Here is an 11022-nt window from a genome sequence, read left to right as displayed (position 1 = left end):
ATAAAGAGTCTGTAATGCCCTACTGATGCCAGGCAAGGGCTCTGGTATGGGTTGCATTTATGACTGAGCAAAGAGCCACCTCCAGCTGCAAGGACTTGGACTGAAGGTGGAAATCAGGTTATTGTGCAGGTATCCAGGTTGTAGCCTTATCGGTCTAGAGGGAAAAGCAATCAGGGCTCATAGTAGAAATATCTTGTATTAGACTAACAAGATTTTTGCAAAAAACAGTCTTTAATTGCAAGCTTTCAGACACAAACACCCTTCACCAGGCATCAGAGAAAAGATTGTAAAAGTTCTCTTAGGTAGAAATGAAAGTTCATATTTAATAGGATTTCACAGAAGAGTCAATAAATGGAAAACTCTGGGCAGGCAATTTTTAGCTGGAAAGGAGTCTCTCAGCTCTTGTGAGGCTCTGTGATGATGCAAATTACCTTGAAACAAAGGTAACAGCAGTATCTCAGGTTTCAGGTGTTAAGAGTTGCTTCCTCCTTGGGAAATTATGAAGATTTCATTTTAAAAAATGGCTAAAATTTGATATCTTCCATGTGTCAGGTATTCAGGTTGTAGCTGTTTCGATCTAGACTGAGGAACAAGCAATCAGGGCTCATAGTACGGGGGATATCTTTTTGAGCAGGCACTCAAGGAAATGCTGGGAACCTTTTGAATCCTGCCAGCTGATCCCATTTTAATTCTTCCATTCTTTATCACAACCTGGCCAGGCACATAGTCTAAAGCATCATGTTCTGAAGGAGGCACATGAGGAAATTTAAAAGAAATGAGAGAATTGGGTCCTGAGTCACTAAAAGGGTTACTGGGAACACTGAGTCATGTGGTACACCCTCTAGCTCCTTAACTGATGTCCCGGGCTGACTGGATTGCAACACTTTGCACGCTGCCAGTCTGGCACAAGTTGTCAGGAGTGGCACATACTGCCCTGTAACACAGTGTCAGTCAATGTATAAAACAACAAACACCTTGTGAAGATGTAATCCATGACCTGGACAGAGAGAGAAAGCAGGTAAAATATCTCGCTGGCTGCTAAGCCTCTGCCTAGCAGCTGTCTTTTTGCATTCCCTATAATACATTATGCTCCTTGTGTGTGCAGCACTACAGATTGCTATTGGAGTTATTCTTTGACAATGGGAAGGTTAAAAGCAAGTGTTCTTGCCTATAAAACACATGCAGGGACTGGGGAATGGAAATGGCTCTCTTAAGAGCCATGAATGAAAAACTTCATGTCCTGACCTGCTCCGTTTGTGATGCAAAATGGCAGCTAATCACTCTGAGTGATTTCAAATGAAGATCAGTGCCAAAACAGCAGAGCACTTCTTTCTGTTTTTTATGCAACTTTCATTCTAGTAAAAGAGGCTTCATTGTTCATCACAAAGAAAGCTACTTATTCCTAGCCTGCTTTCGTAGCCCTTGCCTCTAAAGGCCACCTCCAATCCACAGGATAGATATAGTCAAGTCTAGGACTCAATTTCCGTGAGTCATTCTGTAGCTCTATTGGTGTTTTATATCTTAAGCTAATCCTTCTCTCTAAAATTTCCCACCAGTTGTGCTCAGATTGGATCTACCCAGTATGGTGGCAATAGAACTTGTCACAAAATAGCTCTGCTGTGTGAAAGTCCTGATGTTGTCTGGGTTGTTTTGATAGAAAAAAATATTTTGTGTTTTCTCCCAATTTTACCTTCTGGTAAACCAGCAGACAAGGGTTTCACTGGTAGTTCAAAGGAAACCTGGAACAATGTCATAGTGGATGAATAGGGAAGAGCACAGGTGTGTAGGGCCTTAAAAGTCAAGCCTGAACTTCATGTGTTGAGGTAAGAGATTCAAAAATAGGAGTTACGTAATAAGACGAGAGAAAAGATGGTGAATGAATATAGGCTGGAAGAAGGTATAATGTGGCTTTCAGAGCGGCTGCTGTAAACAAGTTAGAAAATGTTGAGGGTCTGGAGAAAAGTTTTTTGATGGTCTAGATACAGAAAAAGAGATGGAGCCTTGTAGTATAAGTATAAAACATGCAACCTATGTGTATATGTAAAAAGGAAGCTACTACTGAAAGGGAAGTGTTACAGCTCTGAAGGGCATAGAGATGGCTATATAGTTAACAGTGATGGGAAATCAATGATATGGATTGTGTCAAGAATGTCAGTGACAGACCAAGACACAGGGGGACACATCAGAAATGGAATGGTAGGCTTGTGTAAAGAGTAAAGGTGAGTCCTGAAACTGAGTAAACAGAAAAGATCCGGCAGAGGGCGAAGGTGTTATGGCAAAGGCAGACAGACAAGCTAGGTCCGCTATACAGATTTCTGCCAGAATTCCTCAGTCTGTTGGGGGTGTGAAGATGTCACTGCTGCGTGATGTAACTACTTCAGCAGGAGCTCCCTAGTATAGAGGCAGTTATACCAGCAAAATTGCACTTTTGTTCAGGTTTACCACTATAGCAGCTTCCACACTAGGAGCATTTTGCCAATATATAACATAAAGCTATTCCTATATTGATAAACCACTCCTAGTGGAGACGTGGACTAAAAAAACCAGCGGAGGCCTGTCAAAAGAGTCTCAAGGTATTATCAGAGAACCAGGAGAGGTTAGAGGCTTGAAAGGAGTCCTTGATTTACAACATTTCTAGTTAAAACATTTTGCACTTACAACATTTATAAATTGACACCCTATTTCAACTTTATGATGTCAGTTTCGATTTTACAACACTTGATTCAATGCGACACCACCAACAAGTTCACTGTGTTACCCATCTCCCTGGAGAACATCTGTCCAAACTCCCTTGGACACTTTCCTTAAGAAAGCAGACAAGGCTCCACAGAAATCTGCAGCCAAGACTTCTGAGAAGACTCCAGCCAAGAGCCCTTCAAAAAGTTCAACCAAGAGCCCTTCAAAATGGGTTATTTTTGGTGAAAATAGGAACCAATTCCACATTTATAACGTTGTTTCCTATGGGAAAATTGGTTTAGAGTTGCAAGATTTCTACTCAAGATGCAGTTTTCAGGAACCTGTTGTGTCGTAAGTCCAAGGACTGCCTGTAGAGAATAAGATGTCAAGGAATTGTATGCGATCAACAGTGCAAAAGAACTGGACAAATCCAGGAGAAAGATGATGAAACACAAACCTGAAGGCTTGAACAGGAAATACAATTTATCCCTGCATGGTTATAAAGTATATATATACCAAAAGCAATCCTGCTATGCCAGTATGACATGAAAATATACATAAACATTGTAAATACTGCAGAATTACATAAACTGTACACATTATTTAATAACAGAAGATCAGAATGAACAGAAAGCTGACCCATTTAAACAATCCAGTTTACCTGGTGTTTATCCCACTGTCCTCACTTCCCTCTTTCTATGTTCATAATTTATGGTCTGATGCTGTGAGTGGTAGAGCAGAGAAATAGTACAAATATTAAAAGCAGCACTGTACCTAAAAGGGTTGTAGAACTAAGCTCTGCTGCACCTTGCAGACTTCCTTGTAGAACTTTGCTAGCTCCTATTTTACTGACATTTATTTTGGCTTGGAGTTGAAGCACACACTGTACATAACAGGAAGAAGTGTCTATTAAAGCCATTTGGATGTTGTTCACTGAAAGATTTTTCAGTGAAAAATGTCTTATTTTTTGGTCATATGTAAGTGTCTAGAAAATGTCATTTTAATGAAATATCATTTAGAAAAAAATGTGCTCATTTTGAAATGATACTTTGGCAATTTTGGAATGGAACAATTTGATTTTTCATTTCAAAAGAAATGTTCAAAACAATGTGGTTTTATATATATGTATGTGTGTGGGTGCGCGTGCGTGTGTGTGTGTGTGTGTGTATATATAAAAATAATTACATATTACCTACTTATTTATGCACATAATGTAAATCTGAAAGAACTAAAGTTATTTAGTCTGAAGAAGAGAAGACTGAGGGGAGATTTAATAACAGTCTTCAAATGGCTAAAGGGCAATTATACAGAGGATGGAGATTTTTCTTTGTAGTTGTAGGAGACAGGAGTAGGAGCAACTGCTTCAAATTGCTGCAGAAGAAATTTAGGTTGGAGATTAGGAGGGAATTTCTGACTATGAGGGTGCTCAGTCATTGGAAAAGGCTACCTAAAGAAGTTGTGGAGTCTCCATTGTTAGAAATTTTCAAGAGGAGTTTAGACGGACATTTTAGACAGATGGTTTAGTCAGGAATGATCCTGCCCTGAGCAGCAGCTGGACTAAATAACCTGTGAGGTTCTTTAGTCTAATCATAGGAGATTAGGTTTGGAAGGGACCTCAGGAGGTCATCTAGTCCAACCCCCTGCTCAAATCCCAGGTAAGGCTTTGTCTAGCTGCGTCTTAAAAACCTCCAAGGATGGAGAGTCTACAACCTCTCTGGGCAACCTGTTCCAGTGCTCTACTATCCTCCTGGTGAGGGAGTTTTTCCTAATATCCAACCTAAACTTCCCTTGCTGCAACATTTTGTTCTAATTTGAAACAGAAAAAATTGAAGGGCATTTGGTTTGGGGGTGGGATAGGGCTGCAACAGTCTACCTGAATTAAGTTAAAGCAGCAATCAAGGCTTTGGCCTTGCCAGCCTTTGTGGGGAGGTTCTTAAAGCACCAACTTGCCTATAATTCTATAAAAATAGCCTAAATGTAAAAATGATGGCTCATAAAAAAAAACAACACGCAAAACAGTTTTCTTAATCTATGAATAAAAACAGACCCTCCTTTTGAAGGAAAGATCTTTACATTCCTAATTGCCTTTTGAAACTTCTCAGTAGGCTCAAGCTATAAGTGTCATTTACATAGGGATAGGAGGTAAGCGGCCTTGTAAATCACTTACAACACAATTAACTAATCTATTGTCAGACATGGTGGAGCCAGCCCTAGCTCCTTTGGAAAATGTGTGAACAGGATCTTTTGTGGGGAGAACTGAGGCCAATTAGATGGTGCTTAGCTGGACTTTGATGTCTGTTTACACAAACAATGTTTTTCCTTCAGGCTTCTCTCCATAAAGACAGGCCTCTTGCTCAAGAGATTACCACGCCTGCCCTAGTTTGTGTGTCTGGAGAGGCCAGGCAGGATGACTAAAGCTCTTTTCTCAGTGGAGTGGCTCTCCCAGGCACCTGAGCCTGCCTCATCTCACTGGTTGTTCCTTCCACAGGCTCAGCAAGCTTCCAGTCGCAGGCCAAAGCCTCCAGCTGCACCAGAATATGATGAGTGATGGGTGACAGCATAAAGCCATTGAAATCTTGTGCAGAGAGGAGCCTCAAGAGGGACAAGCTTCCAGAGACCGCCAGTTTAGAGTAGGATTTATATGAGATGGTTGGGATAGGGCTGATCCTGCTGCAGGCAGGGGGTTGGACTAGGTGACCTCTGGAGGTCCCTTCCAGCCTTGCTTCTCTGTGACTGATTCCCCTGGGGCTGGTGTGCCTGCCTCTTCTTGTGTCTGCTTGTGCCTGGCCTTCAGGCCAGATTCCTGGTGCCTGCAGAATTCAGAACTGAAGTGCTGGGAGGGAAATGAAAGGGGTGTGAGAGCATCAGCTGCCAACAGAGAACCCCTGCCCCTTGTCCTCCATGGGAGCTCTGCCACTGCCTCCAGTAGTCTTGTGATGGCCTCCTGGGCTGACAGGATCCATCCTGTGGTGTACTCTCCCCTGGCTGCCAGACAAGCCTGGCCCAGTCCAGTCCAGCCCATCCATCTACCCATGCCTCAGCCTCCCTCTCTTCACAGAGGCTGTGATGGCCTCTCCCAGCCCTTCAGCCCTGGGGCTTGCAGAGACTTGGGGGGGTTTCAGGAGTGAGCATCAACTGAGCTCCAGGCCCTCTCCCATGGGGCCACTGGTAGCCCCATGGCAGCCTCCCAGCAGCACCTTCCATGTGAAGCAACTCTGCGCCCCAGCCAGCTCCCCGTGCTGGGCTCTGCAGTGTCTCCTCCTGCAGCAGGACCTGGTTCTAGCCACGGCAGCTGCAGGCTGAAGGCCAGAGCCTGCCCCTCCAGGCCCCAGGGTCATCCTGCTGACCCTCTGACCCCGCAAGGCAAGACTGGGACCGGGACTTTGCATGGTCCTGGGGGGTTCTGACCATCCACACTCCTGCTCACTGCAGGGGCTGCGCGCCCAAGCCTTGCTGGGACCCTGGGCTGCCATTGAAGCAGCACCGCCTGGCTCCCCTGACAGCTCCTTCCTGCAGATCGGGGAGCCCCACGCCACCCTGCTGGAGGCCTCCTGCAAGCCCGATCTGGTCTGCCCCTGAGGGAGGCCTGTGGGGTCTGACCCACAGGGGCTGAGCACTCTGGCAGCAGTCTATAACCTGTGCTGAGTTTAATCATGTTCCCTTTGGGTGAAAGACTGAGTGTAACCTCGGAGAAATGGGTCAAGCACAATGAGACTGTGTCCCGTGGGACCACAAATAGCAGCAGTGGGATTCTCAAATATGCCAGGTCATGCTGTAAGGGTGAAATCCTGTTCCCTTAATGCTTTGCAGTGAGTCCTGGAGAGAGGGCTCCCTTAGCCCTGCTGAAAGGGGCTCTGTTTAAGAATGCTATGGTTCTAGGCACCCAGTCTTGTTCCCAGCCACATTTCAAGTTAACAGCAGAACTTGTTGCCTTTGTGCCACATTTTTATGGAAGTACAAAGTGACTGCAAATAGACATTCCTACCTTTGTCTCACCGCAAAGTGGACACAAAAGCAGTACTACATTTTGCAGTTTTATTGTGGGGGATGTCTATTTGCTTTATAGCGGAAGAGCACAGGCAGCTGGAGCTGCCCTTGCTCTCCTGCTGCCCCAGGAAGGCGCTCCCGGGGCTTGAGGGACCTGATCCTGCATATCCTTGGAATTTCTATGTAGGATCAAGTCCCTCAACTCCATGGAGCATCTGCCCAGCTTCCAGAGACTCATCCCCAGCAGTCTCAAGGGTGTGTCTCTGGAAGTGGGGAACGTGTCACCTGTTGTCCCACAAGATCAATGGGCATGACAATAAGCGATATGTGTTTCACCCAATGAGGTGAATCATCTATGCAGGGAAAATATCCTGACACAGCTGTTCTACTTCATTTGTTGACATCTATTTCTAGCTGTATAGACTGAGGTCTTACTTAGAGTTACTACTGACTTCAATGGGACAGCTTTGGGGTCCTGTATCTTTGGCTACGCTTCTTTTAAAAGATTTAAAGAACACTATGACTTTTTTCTTCTGATTAGTGGTGCATCAGAAGTTGTAAGATTTTGGAATTGGTGCCCTGCCTCTTAAATTTGCATGTTTGTGTGGGGTTTTAAAGATACCTGTCAAAAAATAAGGCACTGCTACTGCAGCTGTTGCTCAGCTGTGTTGCTTATTCCCACATCACTAGTATCACCCTGCCAATCCAAAATTAATGCCAGAGTTTTAAGGATTAGGTTGTGACTCCACAAAACATTGCTGGCCATTGCAGAGGAGTAATATAGGAGTTTACATAAGACCCTGCCTGACTGGCAGAAAAAACAGCACATAGACAAAATATTAACTACAGATATTGTTCAATAGCAGACTGGCATGGGACATTGACTTTTAAATTTTCCATGAAGCACTACATCAGAGTAGTTCTAATCAAATGAATAGGACAAAACAAATAATCCTTAATTCAACCAAGTGTGTTTATATGGCACTTGTCAATAACTAGACCTTGCTTGTTTGGGGAGGGAGTGGGGTGCTCCCTTCTGGTGTGCAGGAGTGCATATCTCCAAAGATTTTCTGAATAGGATCCCAGTTATAGGATAATGAGGTCTTTCTAATACAGACATTAACTTCTTGTGACAAACACCATAAGACCACATTGGTAAGACTGCAGCTGGAATACTGCATCCAGTTCAAGAGGGATGTGGATAACCTTGAGAAGGTCCAGAGGAGGGCTACTCATACGGTTAAGGGCCTGCAGGTAAGATCCTACGGGGAGAGGTTGAGGGACCTGAATCTCTTCAGTCTCAGCAAAAGGAGGCTGAGAGGGGATCTTATGGCCATCTATAAATTCATTGGGTGTGGGGGCAGCAAAGAATAGGAAACACTGTTTACCAGGGCACCCCTTGGGGTTACTAGGAACAACAGCCACAAACTGATGGAGACAAATTTTAGATTAGACATTAGGAAAAATATATTTATGGTGAGGGTTGCCAAAATCTGGAATGGGTTTCCAAGGGAGGTGGTGCTCTCCCCTACCTTGGAGGTCTTTAAGAGGAGACTGGACAAGCACCTAGCTGGGGTTATCCTACCCAAGCACTCTTTCCTGCCCAGGGCAGGGGGTTGGACTTTCAACCCAAAAAATCTGTTAGCCATAGAATGGGGCTAAAAATTAATCCTGCTCCCATGGTTGTGAGTAGGACATTTGCCATTGACTTTTTGGGGGAGCAGAGTCAGACCTATTCAGGAGGCAAGCTTGCTTAGCTCACTAAATTTTGCCTACAGAAGGTTTTAATATTATCTGTAATGTAGGACGTATGACAATATTTCCATAAAATAAGCTGCTTTCAAGGAGATTGAAACTCCATCTCAATATTTTCTTGGAGAATGTGTGTACGTGGCACTTTTCAGCGGCTTCAACTGTTCCTTTGGACTCCAAGGCTGTGATTTGGCTGCTTTTGGTCTATAAGCTAACACTTCTAGAAATTAAGGACACAGGGAATGCATTTGATTCAGCAAAATGCATTTATGCAATTTCTTACACGCAGGCTTTATCACATGAAACACCTGCATTGATCAGAGGAAAATTTATCTAGGATTATCTGAGTCTTATCTTCATATACTTACGGATTACGATGGCTCCAAGGAAGCCTTGATATAAGAGACATTTTTATCAGATGCTTTCTGGTAAATAGGTGTATTTATAGCCACAGCTTTAACAAGTGGCTTCTTCAGATCTAACTCTGGGCCTACACATCTTCTCTCCCCACACTGACAGTGTTTCTCATGGCTCACCATCTGGAGAGTCTGATCCACAGTTCAGAAAACAGAGACTGCAGCATGGGTAAAGTCATTGCAATTCTCATCTTGGCTTAAAGGGGGATGGTAGAGCTAGCTGGAGAGAAATGCACACAGGAGGAACACCAGAGGTTTTGCAGAGCTCACCCAAATGATGTTCAGGATGGCAACTGCAGGGTGAGCCAGTGTTGTTATGTAGAACCCTAAATGGCAATAGGTAGCGTCAACCAACTGCTAGAGTCACTTTATCTTCTGACTGTACCTAAAGTCTGCCTGTATCCCACTGCTTTCCTCATCCTCTCTGTAGGAGGCTAGTTTCATAGGCACTAGACTTTTCTAGTCATCATCCCCACTCTGCTCTACAGATGAGAAATGTGGGTGACCTACCATTAACAGATCAAGAACCTGAAGAGGTTCCACCTGCTGGTGATGCCTGGGGAAAGTCCTCCACACCAAATGGGAAGGTCACCACACAAATTCCACAATCCTTGCTGAAGCCGATGTTACCAGCATTGAGTTGACAATCCTCAAGCACCAACTTCACAGTGTGGATGCCTGATTCCTGATTCATAAAACAAGTACTCTACTCCCAGCTTCGTAATTGCCTGAGATCTTGCAATAACTAAAGGAAACACTACAAGGAGTTACTGAAGGCCTGCATCAAGAGCTGGGAGAAGCTGGCTACCAGCCAACCCCAATGGCACCACAACCTCCACCAAGTGCTAGCCCATTTCAAGGTAAAGCACCTTGCCCTCAAAGCAGAGAAGAGAAAGCAGAGGAACCCCAGCCTGCAGCCCACTCTCCCCTGTGGAAAAACCTCCAACTTCTGCAGCAACTTCTGTGACTGGAAGAGTGGGCTCTGTGTTACCTCAAGACCCATCAGTGAGCCGTGGTAAAAACCAGACTTGAATTGAAGAATTGCCCATGACTCTGTTTTCCTCACACTGGGTCTTGGCAATGCCAGACTCCTTGGCTCTGGTAAGAGGATTTGAAGAATGTTATTGTTATGGAAAAACGAAATGAGAAGCAGCTACAGCTCAAACGGGTGCGCACGGTTCCCTCCTCTATGAATAACTGCAGCCGCTTCTTCCAAACCTCCCTGGGTGCTGTGAGCTGGCAGACCCCGGGGAAGAGCTGAGAGCCCCTCCGGGTCCTTCAGAAGCAAGGTGATCGAGGGACGTGAAACGGCGGTCGAGGGCTGGGCCGCTGAAGCTGTCGGGAGCAGACGGCGGGAAACGCGTGCGGCTGATGCGACCCGGATGGGCCGCAGGCCCGCGAGGCCGTGCAATGGTCGCTGTAGGTTGCTCCGAGGAGTTGTTTGATCTCGGAGCTCAAGTGCCTGGGGAAACTATTGGGGGTGTTTGGTTGTAGCCGTTTTGGTCTAATAAAAGACATCGCAGCTACTCCAGGAACCGCTACTGGCAAGAGAAAGGCCGCGTCATCTGCGCGGCCCCAGATGAAGAAAGGTGCCAACGATCACTTAGCATAATGACTCTCGGGTCAGGGCCTGGGCAGCAGCCAGCTGGCAGCCTTGGCTACATCTGCCGGGCCAGAGCTGTCCGGGGGGCTGGCCCAGGTGCCGGCACGGCTCGTCTGCCCCCGGTTGAGCGGCCGCCCCGGAGCCCGCTCGCCTGGGCCGGCCCGGCCGCGTTGTTCCGCGCGCTCCGGTCTGGCAGCGGCGGGGGCAGCTGCTCCCGGGTCGGGGCGGCCACGGGCCCCTCGTGCCGGGCTCTGGGCGGGGGCTCCCGCCGCTCCTCTCTCGCGTGCAGGGACCTGGGGCGGGACCCGCCGCGGCCGCGCCGCCGGGGGAGGCCTGCGGCGGCGGGGGGCAGAGGCTGAGACTTGCCGGGCCATTAGCGCTAATCGCTGCCCATTAGCTCCTCCTTGGGCGCGCAATTAGATGGCAATTAACCGGGAGAGCGCGGGCCGGCGGGGGGGGGCGTCGGGCCCAGGCCGCAGTCGCGGCCCCCTGCCAGGACTGCGCAGAGCCGCCCGCGGTTAGCGCTCGTGCGAGGGGAGCGGCAGATGGGGATCCATCGCTTGGATCCAGCGGCGCCCACCCCGGTCC

The sequence above is a fragment of the Crocodylus siamensis genome, chromosome 7 (genome assembly GCF_052110815.1).
Source record: "Crocodylus siamensis isolate JL-2025a chromosome 7, ASM5211081v1, whole genome shotgun sequence".
In the NCBI taxonomy this organism is placed as follows: domain Eukaryota; kingdom Metazoa; phylum Chordata; order Crocodylia; family Crocodylidae; genus Crocodylus; species Crocodylus siamensis.
Note: the sequence above shows the minus strand (reverse complement) of the source record.